The 16,929-nt window shown below is 42.2% G+C and overlaps 1 long non-coding RNA gene across 1 annotated transcript; it reads right to left on the minus strand.

Moving 5' to 3' along the window:
- Positions 1–2,922: 2,922 nt before the first annotated feature.
- On the minus strand, positions 2,923–4,176 carry LOC114454802 (uncharacterized). The gene is made up of 3 exons (XR_003672631.1): positions 4,121–4,176; positions 3,944–4,015; positions 2,923–3,402 (listed from the first exon to the last, which is right to left on the minus strand). It is a non-coding gene; the product is annotated as an uncharacterized LOC114454802 (long non-coding RNA).
- Between the last annotated feature and the right edge of the window lie 12,753 nt (positions 4,177–16,929).

Consider the following 16,929-nt stretch of genomic DNA (forward strand, 5'->3'; position numbering starts at 1 on the left):
TCCCTCAGAATTTGGATTTTCAAGTAGGTTTAAACTAGTTATTCTGAAGATAATTAACCCCTCTCAAATTAAAGGAACAGGATAAGTGTGGGTTATTTTATCCAGATTATTTTTTTACCAATTATCTTTCATGATCTGGCGGAAAAATCATTTCTGTTTCAATATACCATACAAGTACTCGAGAAAGTCCCCCCATTTGTAGAGCAGGTGGTCTCTGAGGAAGGTCCAGTCCACGCACTGCCCCGAGGCGGCAGAGCCGCAGACCAAGGGCCTCACCCCACATCGCACCCGCAGGCACGCAAGGGCACGGCCCACCCAGAAAGACTCCCACCAAGACCGGCTCAGCTAGCAAGCTGAGCCCACCAGACCCCGAGGGCACCCCCCTGCACCGGGAACCCCCAAGGACAAGGCCCCTCAGTGCCCTCCCCCACCCTCAGGCGGTGCAAGGACTGCAGCCCAGCCCCCGTCACCTGCCGAACAACACAAGCCATGGGGCGACACCCCCCCACCGGTGCACAACCAACAGCCGCCGCCGCGAGAAGGAGTCACACCAACGGCACATACTTGGCGTTGTGCACCAGCCCCCAGCCAAGGGTGACCGGAGCCACTCATCGGCCGGCAGACAGCGAGACAGTCCATCCAGGGAATTGAAAGCGCCCCCCACCCACCGGAACAGCGAGCACCACCTCCCAGCAAACAGCATCATCCCGAAGAGCCACGCAACCCTGCCCCAACCCCAGTACAGAGGCCAGCATCTCCCCAGCGCACCCACTCCCCACAATGATGCGTCAGACTGCCCATGGCCCATATACCGTGGACACCGTCCCAAAGACCACCAGGAGATGAGCCAGGCACCAGCCACACCCGAAGAGGAGAGGCACACCCACAAGGCCGACCCAGGAACGACCCCCAATGCCCCCCAAAGGCCCATCGCCCCGACACGCTTGACCTCACCACCCCAATGTAATTGTGCGCTACACGGTGATCCAGCCATCAACAGAGGGGCCGGGCTCCCACCTGACAGGCCTAAATTTGTGACCCCACCCACCACTCTGTTATGGTACGTCTTTATTCCCCAATGGAAAGGTACTTCCCTATCCCTTGTGTGAATAGGGGACCTAATATTGGGATTCAAATTAGATTTGAATCGAATCCCGATATATCAGTTGAGTGTATCTATACGCCACAGTTACCAGTGCTTAAACCACACACATATCAGGATGTGGTGCACGTTCAGGTGTGTTGCATGTCGGGGTGTGGCAGAAACATAGCTGACCATTTTTAAGGATTATATCTCAAACTTTCCTGCATTGTTCTGTGCAAATATTATACCTATGATTTCTGTGATGACATTGGGTTTACAAGTAACTGCACTTCCTAGTGGTGAGGGACAGAGCTGCAGCTAAAGTTGGGTTCATTGTCATTGGTTGATGAAATCACATGGTGAATGGGTTTGTTTGGTCAAGAGGCTCAGGGGCCATTTCAGAATCAGAATCAGAATCAGAAATGTTTTATTTGCCATGTACAGTTTTAAGGACAGTACAAGGAATTTGACTTGGTGGTTGGTGCACAAAACAAACAACAAAAAGAAATAAAAACAAAACAACAAAGAACAACCCAGCAACAATAATAATAATAATAATAATGATAAATATAAAGGATGAGGGATAAATAAAGGATAGATAGAGAATAAAGGATAAATAGGATAAATATAAATATATATATACAGTGCAGCAGATATCAAGCTGGTGGAGGTGGTGATCGGGTGGGGGGGGGGGGGGGGGGGGGGTTCAGTGGGTGACTTGGGGTGTGTTCATGTGGATGGTGGCAGAGGGAAAGAAGCTGTTTTTGTGTCTGGAGGTTCTGGTCCTGATGGACCGAAACCTCCTACCAGAAGGGAGAGATTGAAACAGTTTATGACCGGGGTGGGAGGGGTCGGCCACAATCTTTCCTGCACGCCTCAACATCCTGGAGGCGTACAGGTCCTGGAGGGAGGGCAGATTGCAGCCGATGACCTTCTCTGCAGAGTGGATGATACGCTGCAGTCTGGCCTTGTCCTTGGCCGTAGCTGCAGCGTACCAAATGGTGATGGAGGAGCAGAGGATGGACTGGATGATGGAGCTGTAGAAGTTCACCATCATCTTTGTTGGCAGACTGAACTTCTTCAGCTGCCGCAGAAAGTACATCCTCTGCTGAGCTTTTTTGATAAGGGAGCTGATGTTCAGCTCCCACTTGAGGTCCTGAGTGATGATGGTCCCCAGGAACTGATGTAAGAACTCAATGGGTGAGGATTGAGCATGCTGAGCTCATTCCTTTCCATCCACCTGTGTTGAGCTGCTGAGAAGCTTTGTTTGTAAGTTTATATGCTTTATTTCATATGTTTGTTTACGTTTATGAATATGCTGTGTTTGTTTAGATATTTATATATTTTTCTCTGTGCACTTATGTTTAGTTTCACAGAGCTTCTGGGTCCCATTGTAAGAAAACTGAAAGACAAAGATAAACAGTGAACAGTTAAAACTGATACGTCTGAGTCTTTATTCAATTCTTTCAAGTACCTGGAAATCTGTTTAGCTATCTGTCACAAAGTTCATCTTCACGGACGGAGGGGACAGAATAGTGAAAAAACAGCATTACAGCAAGATCAACACAGCAAGATACTTGCTTTCCATCCATCTTTAGAAGCTGATAACACACCTAAGATGGAGCACAGCGAACGTTTCAGAGAGGCTGCATCTGTGAAGTCACATGTAACCAGGTCCATGACTAGCTCTTCAAGAAGTTCAAGCAATTCTGCAGCAAGTCTTGTGGCAGCTAAAGCACGTGCCAAAGTAGAAGCAATTCGTGCTCGTTCTACTTTTGTAAAGAAAGAGTCGGAGCTTATTGTAACATAGATTGTTAAGTTAGCTGGGTTTAGGTGCACTGACTGCGGCTACAGTGATTAGCGGCAACAGAAGATGGTTCGTTATAGGAGCCCGAGATGTGAATGAAAACCAACAGACCAGTAGTATAGTTATGTTTGTATTGTTATATAAAATAAAAAAAATATTAGTTGGGTGGTAATGATATGGAAAAAATAATACCAGAAAAACAAAATATAAATGTAGTCAAAACAGTTCGAGTAGCTCACCAGCTCACACACCGTGTGTGTGAGCAAAAGTCCTTAGGGAATGCAATCCAACAGGATGTGCAAAGGTTCATGTATTGCTCCCAAAGTTCATTAAGGAGTGCAAGGAAGGAAAAAATATATAATCCAGCAGGGTTTTTTGGTTGTGGAAAACTAGGAAGATGACAGGACTGCAGGGAGGAACTGGATTTATCCTACCGCATCCTGGCTCGTCATTCTGTGTTCAGCAGTTGAGTTGATCTCGTTCAGGATTTCATCCATATAAAAAACCTGACCTATACGGCCAAAAACACAAATAAGTTTCTCTTTCAAACAATAAGTAGGTTAATAGATTACTGTAACCCAACATTCAAACTTAAAATAATGCATGAACACACATGCAAGATAATGTCCATGATTAAAATGTGTTACATGATACATTACAACAGAAACATAATTCCCATGAACTTCAAATTAACATAACTCACAAATCATTTTTAAATCAAAATCAATTACTATAGTAATCAATCATGTTCATAAATGCACTTAATATCACAATCAAACATTTCCAATTCATAATCCTTTCAAAATACTCAAGCAGAGTTTATAAAATAAAAGGGTTGCGCAACAACCAATTGACAGAAACAAACACGTAGCTACGATTTAAACACACACACACAAACCAAACTTCATTGGCTTTTTTAGCGTTAGCCAAACAAAAGTGCTCAAAGTTGGTCAAAACTAAAAATAAGGGCCAACCAAGTTATTATCAGTTCAACTAAACTATTGCCTACCGTTCGGCGTAATTTTCTAAAAAAAACAACTTAAATTAATTACCTTGAAGTTGAAGTTTAGGTGTTTTAGTCACTCGGTCTCCATGCACGGCCCGATGGAAAAAGTGCATGGAATCTGTATGGGGTTTTGCAAGAGCAAAACTTACATTTCAAATAAAACTTTAACATATACTGCTGACACTTCGTCGGTAACGTATCAAACTTACAACAAAACACTTACCGAAGTCTGATTGTCCAAAATGCTTTGTAAGTCTGCCTTTCTTGGTTAGCTTGAAAACCCCACAGCATGCCACAGCCACAGCAGAGAGTGATTGGAATGTAAATTACAACGTTTTAAGGGAAATGGTAGCTGAGGGCATTGAAACAGGAAGTGGACCCTTCAAAATAATGCACCTGGACTAAATGCGGGTTACATTATGGTTGAAAAAGCTCGTATGGCGGCTGCTTTAATTACACTGAAGCAGGAGGAAGAAGTTGCTGCTGCATTAGGTGAGGCAGAGGTTTTGGAAGCAGCAGCTGCTGATCCTGGATCTACGAAAGTCTCTGATGTATTAGATATTACAGCAATTCCCTGCGACACAAAAGAAAAAAGAACAACAGATTACGTTGAAGGACATTCAAGAATGCTTCCACAACCATCATTGCCACATTCAGAGGCTCGCATGGGACCTGCCCATCCTACTGTCTCTTATGTGCAGCAAGATGAAGATCACATGCTTCTTCCCACGCAAACAGTTGGGGCTAGACAAGTTACCACGCATGCTTATGATGACCAAGGTTTTAGTGAATCTAGAGGCCACACCACTAATTCCCCAGTTCATCAGTATAGCTCGATTACTACCACACGCAGATACACATCAAGCAGGGAGCTACTACACCAAGCGCCCTCTTTGAGAACGTATGAACCACAAGCACCTGCCCCTGGGGATCTTTCTACAGATATAAATCCCTTTGTAGTTTACATGGCACGTCGTGAGCTCTTGACTTCTGGCATGACTAAGTTTGATGACCGTCCAGACAGTTATTGGGGATGGAGATCATCTTTCATGAATGCCATACAAGGATTAAAACTCACCTACAATGAAGAGTTAGATCTTCTGATTAAATGGTTAGGACACCATTCGTCAAAGCAGGTTAGAAGGATTAGGGCCGTTCATGTCACTGATCCGTGTGCAGGACTTAGGATGGCATGGGCACGCTTGGAAGAATGCTATGGATCTCCTGAGATAATGGAGAAGGTTCTTTTAGACAGGCTGGAGAGGTTCCCAAAAGTTGGCATCAAAGATTCTTTGAAATTAAGAGAGCTCGGTGATCTGCTCAGAGAACTGGAGTCAGCAAAACTGGATGGTTATCCGTTGGGGCTTGCCTATCTGGATACATCACGTGGAGTTAAGCCAATAGTAGATAGATTACCATATGGGCTACAAGAAAAGTGGATGACACAAGGCAGTTTATACAAGCTATGAAATAAAGTCCAGTTTCCCCCATTTTCTTTCTTCACAGATTTTATCTGGAGAGAGGCTGACATTCGTAATGATCCCAGCTTTATACTCAATTCAAACATTGGGACAAAAACCAGGCTAGATAATCCTGCTCATAGGTATAATCAATCCAGAAATCAGGTATCATCACACAAAACTGAGGTCTCTTCATCTGCTTTAAGAAATCCAGCAGAGCCTTACTTTCAAGATTTAGAGGTAGACAAGCAGTGCCCTCTGCACAATAAGCCCCATCCACTTAAAAGATGTCGAGGCTTCAGAGCCAAACCAGATGAGGAGCGTAAAGCATTTCTCAAAGAGAGAAGGATTTGCTTTCGATGCTGTGCCTCAACTACACACATTGCCAAAGATTGTAAGGTGGCCATTCAGTGCAGAGAGTGTCAAAGCAATAAACACGTCACAGCTTTACATCCAGGACCAGTTTTATGGATAGGTAACTATCCTAACTTAGAGTATAGCGGGGAGAATAACGAAGATCCTCCGAACATAACATCGAAATGCACCGAGGTCTGTGGTGGCAATAATACATCACGATCCTGCTCTAAAATCTGCCTCATAAAGATACATCCAAAAGGAGAACCAGAGAAGTCAATAAAAGTGTATGTGGTACTTGACGATCAGAGTAATAGATCTTTAGCTCGCTCTGAGTTTTTTGAGATGTTTGGTCTTAAAGGGGAGAATTCTCCCTACACTCTGCGCACTTGTGCCGGAGTCACAGAGATGTCAGGGAGGAGAGGAACTGGTTTCATAGCCCAGCCTTTGGATGGAAGTCTCAGTGTCTCTCTTCCCACACTTATAGAGTGTAATCAAATGCCTGGAGATAGGTCAGAAATACCTACTCCTGAAGCAGCTAAACACTACTCCCATCTTCAGTCCATTGCCAACCTCATTCCTCCACTTGACTATGATGCACAGATTCTTCTTCTTCTTGGCCGTGATGTCCTACAAGTGCACAAAGTAAGGGGGCAGCGCAATGGGCCCAACAATGCCCCATATGCTCAAAGACTTGACCTTGGCTGGGTTGTAGTTGGGGACGTCTGTTTGGGTGCAGCTCACAGACCAAACACAGTTAACGTGTTTCGAACAAATGTTCTGGAGAATGGATGCCATTCTCAGTTCAATCCATGTCCAAACCGTTTTATCCTGAAAGAAAGGTTTTCAGCAATGAACAAGACTGAGCCTCTTAGCTCTCAAACTGACCACCTTTCTTACATTCTTGAACGTCAAGTGCAGGACACCAAAAACAGAAACTTAGGGAATTCTATCTTTGACAAAAGAGAGGATGAAAACAAAGTTGCTCCTTCAATTGAAGACAAACAATTCATTCAATTAATGGACAAAGAGATGTTCCTGAATGATGAAAATAGTTGGGTGGCACCCCTCCCGTTTCGAAATCAAAGGCCACGCCTTCCCAATAACAGAGAGCAAGTTCTGAACCGCTTTGCTAGCCTTCACCGTAGCCTAAAAAGGAAGCCTGAAATGAAAAATCAGTTTGTAGATTTCATGCAAAAAATTCTGGATAATGATCATGCTGAATTAGCTCCTCCCCTACAGGATGGTGAAGAATGTTGGTATCTTCCTAGTTTTGGTGTCTACCATCCTCGCAAGCTTGACCAGATCAGAGTTGTTTTTGATTCTAGTGTTTCACATCAAGGCATTTCACTGAATGATGTGCTTTTGTCTGGTCCAGACTTAAATAACAGCTTGCTGGGAGTGCTAATGCAATTTAGGTATGAACAAATAGCCATTACGGCGGATATTCAACAAATGTTTCACAGTTTTGTTGTCAGAGAAGACCACAGGAACTTCTTAAGATTTCTGTGGTTCAAAGACAACGATACAACTAAAGAAGTGCTGGAGTACAGAATGAAGGTTCATGTTTTTGGCAATCATCCTTCGCCAGCAGTTGCTATCTATGGTCTCCGGCGAGCAGCTCTTCATGGAGAAGATGAGTTTGGAAAAAATGTGAAAGACTTTATATTCAGAAACTTTTATGTTGATGATGGACTCATCTCATTGCCATCAGCAAACGAAATCACTGCTCTTTTAAAGGCAGCTCAAGAGATGCTTGCAGTCTCCAATTTAAGACTACACAAGATTGCATCAAATTCCTCAGTTGTTATGCAAGCTTTCCCACTAATGGACCATGCAAAAGACCTGAAAGATCTTGATCTTGATATCGATTCACTCCCAGTACAACGAAGCCTTGGACTGAGCTGGGATCTTGCTACTGACACCTTCACATTCCGCGTTGCTCACAGTGAAAAACCATACAAAGAAGAGGAGTTCTTGCAAGCATTAACAGCTTTTTTGATCCTCTCGGTCTTGCAGCTCCGATCACGATTCAAGGGAAGCTGTTGTTGCAACAACTTACTTGCGACAGCAAAGATTGGGACACACCTCTCCCAGCAGACAAAGAACAAGAATGGATGATTTGGAGAGACTCTCTAAAATATCTAGAACATTTGAAAACATCTCGAACATATACTCCAGCTTCCTTCTCCAAAGCCCAGCGCAGAGAGATACATATTTTCTCAGATGCCTCCATTAATGCCATTGCAGCAGTGGCCTATCTTAAAGTGATCGATGTAGAGGGAAAGTGCCATGTCAGATTCATTTTAGGAAAAGCGAAGCTTGCACCAATGCCCGTCCACACTGTCCCTAGGCTGGAATTAGGTGCAGTTGTCCTGGCAGTTGAGATTTCTGAGCTGATACACAACGAAATGAGTATCAACCCTGACAGCCTGCAGTTTTATACTGACAGTAAGGTGGTGTTAGGGTACATTCATAATGAAAAACGAAGATTTTATGTGTATGTCAGCAATAGGGTGGAGCGAATAAGAAGATCCTCAAGGCCTGAACAGTGGAATTATGTCCACACAAGACAAAACCCTGCAGATATTGCTACTAGAGCTATCTCAGCAACACAATTGTCAAACACCAACTGGCTTACTGGTCCAGAGTTCCTCATGCAGACAGAAATAAACATCACACAAGAGACTTATGACCTTGTTGATTCTGAGACTGATGTAGAGGTCAGATGTAATAAAACTACAGCCAAAGAGGCGCAAAAAACCCTTGGTTCAAGTCGCTTTGAGAGGTTCTCTACTTGGCAATCGCTTGTTAGAGCAATTTCCAATCTCATTCATGTTCTTCAATCGTTCAAACGCGTAAACGCGAGCAACAAAAAAGAGTGCAGTGGTTTGCATCAGTACTCAAAATCACTTTCACCTAACACCCTGTTGCAAGCAAAGAGCATCATTGTTGGATGCGCACAGAAGGAAACGTACCAGAATGAGGTTACTTGCTTGGAGAAAGGGAAGGCGATTCCAAAAGATAGTCCTTTGAAGAGATTAAACCCTGTCCTTGATGAACATGGACTTTTGAGGATAGGAGGTAGACTCCGTCATGCACCTCTGGAACCTGATGAAAAATATCCTCTCATTGTTCCAGGCAAAAGCCATGTTGCAGCACTACTCATACATTACTACCATGAAAAGGTACATCATCAAGGCAGAGTTTTTACTGAGGGAGCAATCCGCACAGCTGGCATATGGATCATTGGAGCAAAAAGACGAATATCAAGTCATCTGCATCGATGTGTCACCTGCAATCGACTTCGTGGAAGAATGACAACACAGAAAGTGGTCGACTAACCACTGAACCCCCTTTTACAAATGTAGGCCTGGATGTTTTTGGACCCTGGCAGGTTTCAACTCGTCGTACCAGAGGAGGTGCAGCCAATAGTAAAAGATGGGCAGTCCTTTTCACATGCCTTAGTGTACGTGCTATACACATTGAACTTATAGAATCGATGGATGCATCTAGCTTTATTAATGCCTTGCGACGCTTCTTTGCCCTACGAGGTCCTGTGAAAGCGATCTACTCCGATTGTGGCACAAACTTTAAAGGAGCCTGCAAAGAGCTGCAGATCAACGTACAAGAAGATGCTCATGTATCAAAATATCTCAGCGAAGAAGGATGCACATGGACATTTAACCCTCCCCACGCTTCCCATATGGGGGGAGTATGGGAAAGAATGATTGGAGTTTCAAGAAGGATACTTGAGTCTATGTTTTCTAAGGTCAGCCCCCCAAATTTGACACATGAAGTGCTTTCGACTTTGATGGCAGAGGTTTCCACAATAATAAATGCAAGACCTCTAACACCCATATCCACTGATGCAGAATCACCACTTCTCCTGACACCGGCAATGATTCTAACACAGGAGGTTTGCACACTTCTTCCTCCACCAGGAGCCTTTGAAGACGCAGACCTTCATCGACAACAATGGAAGCGAGTCCAGCATTTGGCTAATGTCTTTTGGATGAGATGGAAGAAAGAATATCTTTCAACTCTTCAAAATCGAAAGAAGTGGCAGGATGTTCAGCCCAATGTCAAAACAGGAGACGTGGTGTTGCTTAAAGAAATTCACACGAAAAGAAATCAATGGCCAATGGCTCTTGTTACCAAGACTTTCCCTAGCGATGATGGACAAGTCAGAAAACTTGAACTTACGGTCACAAGGGGTGGGACTGTATGCTCCTTTTTTAGACCTGTTACAGAGGTAGTAATGCTGATGTCTTCCTAAGTGTTTACAGTGAACAATGTTTGTTTACTTTTGTTGTAGTACTTAATGTACAGGGCCATAAGTCGTGGCATTGTGTAAAATACCAAGCGGGGAGTGTGATGACATTGGGTTTACAAGTAACTGCACTTCCTAGTGGTGAGGGACAGAGCTGCAGCTAAAGTTGGGTTCATTGTCATTGGTTGATGAAATCACATGGTGAATGGGTTTGTTTGGTCAAGAGGCTCAGGGGCCATTTTGATGTAAGAACTCAATGGGTGAGGATTGAGCATGCTGAGCTCATTCCTTTCCATCCACCTGTGTTGAGCTGCTGAGAAGCTTTGTTTGTAAGTTTATATGCTTTATTTCATATGTTTGTTTATGTTTATGAATATGCTGTGTTTGTTTAGATATTTATATATTTTTCTCTGTGCACTTATGTTTAGTTTCACAGAGCTTCTGGGTCACATTGTAAGAAAACTGAAAGACAAAGATAAACAGTTAACAGTTAAAACTTCTACGTCTGAGTCTTTATTCAACTCTTTCAAGTACCTGGAAATCTGTTTAGCTATCTGTCACAAAGTTCATCTTCACGGACGGAGGGGACAGAATAACTACTGTTACTGATAAATTCACAATTATTCTGCATATTTGAAAACAAGATTTTTATGTCAGCTGAATGTACAGCAAGTGTTTAAAAGTATTTCTGCCAAGAAATAATGATTCTTGATTCTGATTCTTTGAGTTGTTCAGGTTTAACAGGTCACAGAGTTCACAAGATAATTTTTTAGTTTGAAAAAGCCTTTACACAGGTTATTTTTATTAATTCACTTAGTTGATATAGTTTAATTTGGTTGCTGTAATATAACTAGGATATTCAATTAACAAAGGTTTCCAACTGTAACTGTAAAAGTGAAACTTTCTGAAATAAAACTACAAACAAGTTGTCAGCAGTGTAAAAAACATAGAGCTACAGGTAGATGTGAAACTAAATAAAACAAACTCAAACCCTGGAACAGTCATGTGACAAATTAATCAATAGTTCTTGTTGAGAATTATTATTATTATTAATATAAGACCTCTTTACAGTTATTTGACTCATTCTGCGCTAGTACAACTTGGGGCGATGACGCGCTGGTGACGACATAATCCAAGATGGCGGCGGCCTGGACTACAGCCAACACTATTTAATAAAAGCCTTAAAAGACATGGATATAATGAAAAGCGTGGACATGCATAAACATGCAGACTTTCACACGGACTTATTAAACAAACACGGACCTCGTTAAACGGAACAGGCTTCACGGCCGGCAGACAGCAGGCACTAGGACCCAGAGGCGGAGTAAATGTGTAAACCATACTGCTGCACAGGCTGTAATATCACCAGTTTATCATTTTACCAGTTGTTAGAGCTACTGTCTTTACCAGGGAGATCATATTTATTACTGCTGATTGTTTTCTGGAGTTTTACTGGGATTTTTACTGGTGATTAGTTCATATCTCCCTTGTGCTCCGCGGTCCAAACTGACACTGTAGCCAGACACACACACACACACACACACACACACACAAAGGAAGGTTGTGGTCATTAGGTAAAGAGTTAACAGTGATTAGTAAAGTGACAATAAATTAATAATAGGTGGTAAAAAATGGTCCAAAAGTGGCAAAAACATGGCAATAAAAGAGTGAAAAGTGACTAAAATGGGTCTGAAACAGAAACAGGTGGTATGAAATGGCTAAAAGTAGCTTAAATGAGCAAAAAGTGCAAACATGTCATGTTCTGTTGGTTATTTAGTCCTTGGGGTTCTCTTTAAGTTATTGTGTGTCTTTGTTTATTTGGTTTGAGTCTAGTCATGTGTTTAACTTTTGTCTGTGTTTCAGGTGTTCCTGCTTGTGGCTCCGCCCCCCAGTGATGTCTGTATGCTTGGTTGGTGACTGATTAGCTCCCTCTTGTTTCCACCCAGGTGTGGCCCATTCCCAATCAAGCTTCCCTCACTATTTAGCTGTGTGCTTGGACACAGTATGACTGTGGGATCATTGTGTATGTTGTCTTCCCTCCTTGTGTGCTGCTATGTCTGGTCCTTGCTCCCTGGTCCTCCTATCTTTTTAGATTTAAGTTTTGTTTAATAAAGATGAATTGGTTTCAAGAACGCTATGCCTCCATCCTACCTCCTTCTCTTTCTGCATTTGGGTTCACACTCACACCGAACGTAACAAAACAATAGTGAAAAAGGGCAAAAATGTGAAACAGAACAAATGTTATTTATTGATTTCTCTTTATTTGATATGGATATCACAATTACATTAGTAACACAGTATTGTTTTGAGTGTGTTAGCACATGTGCTAATTTACAACATTGGGCTAAAGGTGGCTTATTTGAATGAAAAGCGATTAAAATGGTCAAAGAATCGACAAAATTTAGACAAAAGTGTCAAAAAGAACAAAAATGAGGAAAAATGGATAGTGTTGATCAAATCCATGGCTGCAGCCAAAGCCAGGTGGTAGTATCCGACAGCATCCAACGGCTCCTGGACAGGTGAGTATGGGCTCAGATTAGGCTCACACACATTGTGTGTGCACAAAAAACTGTGTGTGTGTTACGCTAGGGCTGTTACTTTAACGCATTAATTGTGATTATCAGATCCGTGTGTGTACATGTAGAATGATCCTTTGTGAGTTATAAACATGACAAACAGCTTCATGTGTCGCTACATGCTACGTCCTGGTTGAAGCTACACTGTTTAAGGCTCAAACATACTCAGGCAGACACCAGCGAAGCACCAAATAAATGTAAATCTCAGATTTTAGGAGCGTGTGGACGTCTCTGTGTAGTTGGTGTCACAGTAAACACTGCTCAGCATTGTATCCACCATCATTAAATGTAACACACCTGTATTTCACCTCCTGATGAAACAGAGGAGAGATGAACACCAGCTTAGAGGACAGACTGACAGACCAGCTACGACAGTAGAAACACCTTTAAAACACGTCCCAGGAGAACAAGGACTACAGAGAAGAGCTAAGAATCATGGGACATGTAGGATTTTAATTAAAACTACTACATGGTAGAGAGAGAGTGATTTTAGTCTTAGATTATCACAAAGGTCAGAGGTCATGATAACCACAAAGAACACATACATCTTTTAGAAAGAAAAACACAGTAAAAAGGTTTTTCTAATAAATTATAAACAGTTCTTAGAATGTTCTGTAAGAAGATGATTTGACGATTAGAAGAAGAAGAATTCTCTTCAGAATCCACCAACATGTAGGAAAAGCTTGTCCATCAGGAAGAACAGTTTCACTGTGTTGACCAGCGTTCCTGGTTTACTCCTTCAAAGTAACTAAATACTCTTGTTCTGTTGAGCAGCTACACTGTGTTGCCTTGTTAAAACAACTACAAGCTTTTATATACTATTATCATTCAACATGTTTAGCAATGACTACAACCTAATAATATAAGCAGTTACATTTTTACCAGAAACACAATATTTATTACTGTGATGAATAGACAAATATAAATAAGGACAACTGTACTTTGAATCTTACCAGTGAGAGAACAGGACACGTGCTGGGTGGTGGTGGTGTGTATTAAGTGTTGGTTTTGACCTAAAGGGTGAAAGTTCTGTGATGTGGTCGTACGTACGTGCAGTGAATTCTTTGATAGATTAGACACTTACACATGCATTTCATTATCAGAGTGTTGTACTGATGTAGGTATAATAAATACTATCTACAGTCATTAAAACCTCCTACAAAGTCCAGCAGAAGAGCTGACCTACTCCAGGGTCAGCCTTCTATGAGGCACAGACCTGCCATGCCCCTCCCTCATCCTGACGGGATCCATTAAACAAAGAACATAGGGAGATGTTTGTATGAATATTCATTAAACTACTATCTAACTGCTCCCTTGGTGTCTGTAGTTAGCAGCCCACTGCTACCCCTCTGGGAAAATGGGTCAAAATACAGAGAAGAATTTCACTATGGTGATCAATAAAGTTACATTATTTTATTTATTATTTTCTACCTGTCAGTTGATTATCCAGATGTGTCGCTGGTTTGGCTGGTCCTGAGCTCTACATCTGGTGTCAGCAGTGAAAGTGTGGAGATGTTATCTCTGTGTGGCTACCGTTAGCTGGAGGTTAGCTGTGGGCTACATGGTGCTGTGGTGTGATGGACGTCTGATGGTGGCTCAGAGTGGGAGTTGTTGTGGTAGAATGTTCTCCTGTGCATCAGGACTTAAGGCCTGTCTGAGGGAATGGGTGAGGAAGCTCCTGTTACGGTCCAGTGTGGGTGTGGACCCAAATGCAGAGAGAGAAGGAGGCAGAATCTAAGCATAACGTTCCTAGAACCAGTCCATGTCTTTATTCTCCAAAACAAAACTTAAATCCAAAAGGGCAGGAGGAACAGGGAACAAAGACCAGACGCAGCAGGACACGATGAGGGCCGACAGCATACACACACATTGATCCCACAGTCATACTGTGACCAAGCACTCAGTTAAATAGTGGAGGAGGCCTGATTGGGAATGGACCACACCTGGGTGAAAACATGAGTGAGCTAATCAATCACCAACCAATCATACAGACATCACTGGGGGGTGGAGCCACAAACAGGAACACCTGAAACACACACAAAAGTTAAACACATGACTAGACTCAAACCAAATAAATAAAGACACAGAATAACTTAAAGAGAACCCCAAAGGATAAATAATTAACAGAACATGACAGCTCCATACTCATACACATGACTTATTTACCTGTGATGTACCATGGTGATAATTGATAGTGTAACTCTTGCTTGTTTGAAAGTAGCAACAGTAGAACTATATTTGTGTAAATATTTCTCATGTTAATGTGTATTAATAGTAGGCTAGGCTAACGTTGCATTGCTATTCCATTTCAATACTTATTTTATGAAGCTATAGACTGGTCATATTATATGGCATATGTTCAGGTTCTAATGTCATGTAGACCAGTGGTCCCCAACCCCCGGGCCGCGGACCGGTACCGGTCCGTGGATCAATTGGTACCGGGCCGCACAAGAAATAATTAATAATTTCCGTTTTATTTATTATCAGAGTATGAACGATCTTTTATTTTGAAAAAACTTTTATTTTGAAAAATGACCGGATTCGCTCGTTTGCATCCCGGTCACTTGTGCGCCAAATTCTCTTATACACAGAAATAAGATGGTTATCCAGAGGGAAATCGCTGGCCAGAGTTTTTGAATTGCGAGAGCCGCTGCAAAGATTTCTCTCAGAAAAGAAGTCACCGCTAGCAGCACATTTCAGTGACGAGGAATGGGTCGCAAAACTGGCTTACCTGTGCAATATATTCAACCTGCTCAATTAACTCAATCTGTCACTTCAAGGAAAAATGACAACTGTCTTCAAGTTGGCAGATAAAGTAGCTGCATTTAAAGCCAAATTGGATTTGTGGGGACGGCGAGTGAACAGAGGCGTATTGGACATGTTTCAAACATTATCGGGGATTTTGGGTGAGACTGAGCCTGAGCCTTCATTCTCCCAGCTGGTGCACGATCACCTGTCTTTGCTTTTAAAGGAGTTCGAGCGCTACTTCCCAACCACAAAGGACCCACGAAGTGGCAAGGAATGGATCCGCAACCCATTTGTCAACAAACCAGGTGAATCTAGCATATCTGTGCAAGAAGATGATCAACTGCTGGAGATCGCAAATGACGGCGGCTTTAAAATTATGTTCGAGACAACGACTCTGCCGGTGTTCTGGATTAAAGTCATGGCAGAATACCCTGATATCGCCACCACCGCACTGAAAACCCTGTTGCCATTTCCGACATCCTATCTGTGTGAAGCGGGGTTTTCTGCAGTGACAGCAACCAAAACAAAACAACGGAGTAGACTGGATATAAGCAACACACTTCGGGTGTCATTGTCTCCCATCACTCCCAGATGGGACCGTCTCTGTGTAGAAAAACAAGTGCAGGGCTCCCATTGATTTGGCATTATGGTGAGTAAAAATTTCCATGCACTTTATATTAGTTTTTGTGGTGTATCTGTATCTGTGCAGGCATGTAAAACGTACGCACGTAACTCTCAAAGGGGCGGTGCACTAACGCGCCGCACCAACCCCCACCCCGGGCCGCGGTAAAATTTGCCATGCGTTGACCGGTCCGCGGTGATAAAAAGGTTGGGGACCACTGATGTAGACTACACAACAATTAGGCTACATTAAAACAATCTGGTCTGTTTTAACAGCACATCAGCCCTTGTCCTTAATATCAGCTAATGTATAAAGTCATCTAGTATTGTTTTGTCCTTGTTATCTCTAGCATCTGTCCAGGTTAGCAGTAGTTTTAATCTAGAGTTCAGTAAAACTTACTTTGTCAAAACAAGCACAGTTGTAGCTATAGTGTGCTAATATATGTACATGTTTGATCTTAAAAATAGGCTACATTATTATTAGTCTATGAGTTTTTATTACATACAATGGTTAGATCATTTCACAGACAGTTTTCATTTCATGTCTATTGTGACCTTTCTCATTGTTTTGGATAAACAGAGTCCATGATTTATTCACTACATTGTAAGACAATGATTTGGATGAAAGTATAACCTACATTCTGCAGCTCCATCACAACTGTGGATACAAAATGATGGTTGGACACCTGAATACACAAGGCATACACATACAAAGTAAGTATTATTAGTATTTAACCTAAATTGTTCTGGGATTATTCATCAATAAATTGGTATTTGTCCTACTTGCTGATTTATTAAGATGTCAAAAAGAAGCTTCTTTACTGACAGTCATTCTAGATTTTTGGCTGTTTGTGAATTTTCTTCCAGGTTTGGGAATAATTAACAGTTTAGATATTCTTTATCTGTGTTTATTGTATACATATTCATACCTTGTTCTTTCTGACTCATACACTAACATTTACAACACATGAAAGCAGGTTTATGGTCCTTGATTAATATC

Source organism: Gouania willdenowi, chromosome 21 (assembly GCF_900634775.1).
Source record: "Gouania willdenowi chromosome 21, fGouWil2.1, whole genome shotgun sequence".
In the NCBI taxonomy this organism is placed as follows: domain Eukaryota; kingdom Metazoa; phylum Chordata; class Actinopteri; order Blenniiformes; family Gobiesocidae; genus Gouania; species Gouania willdenowi.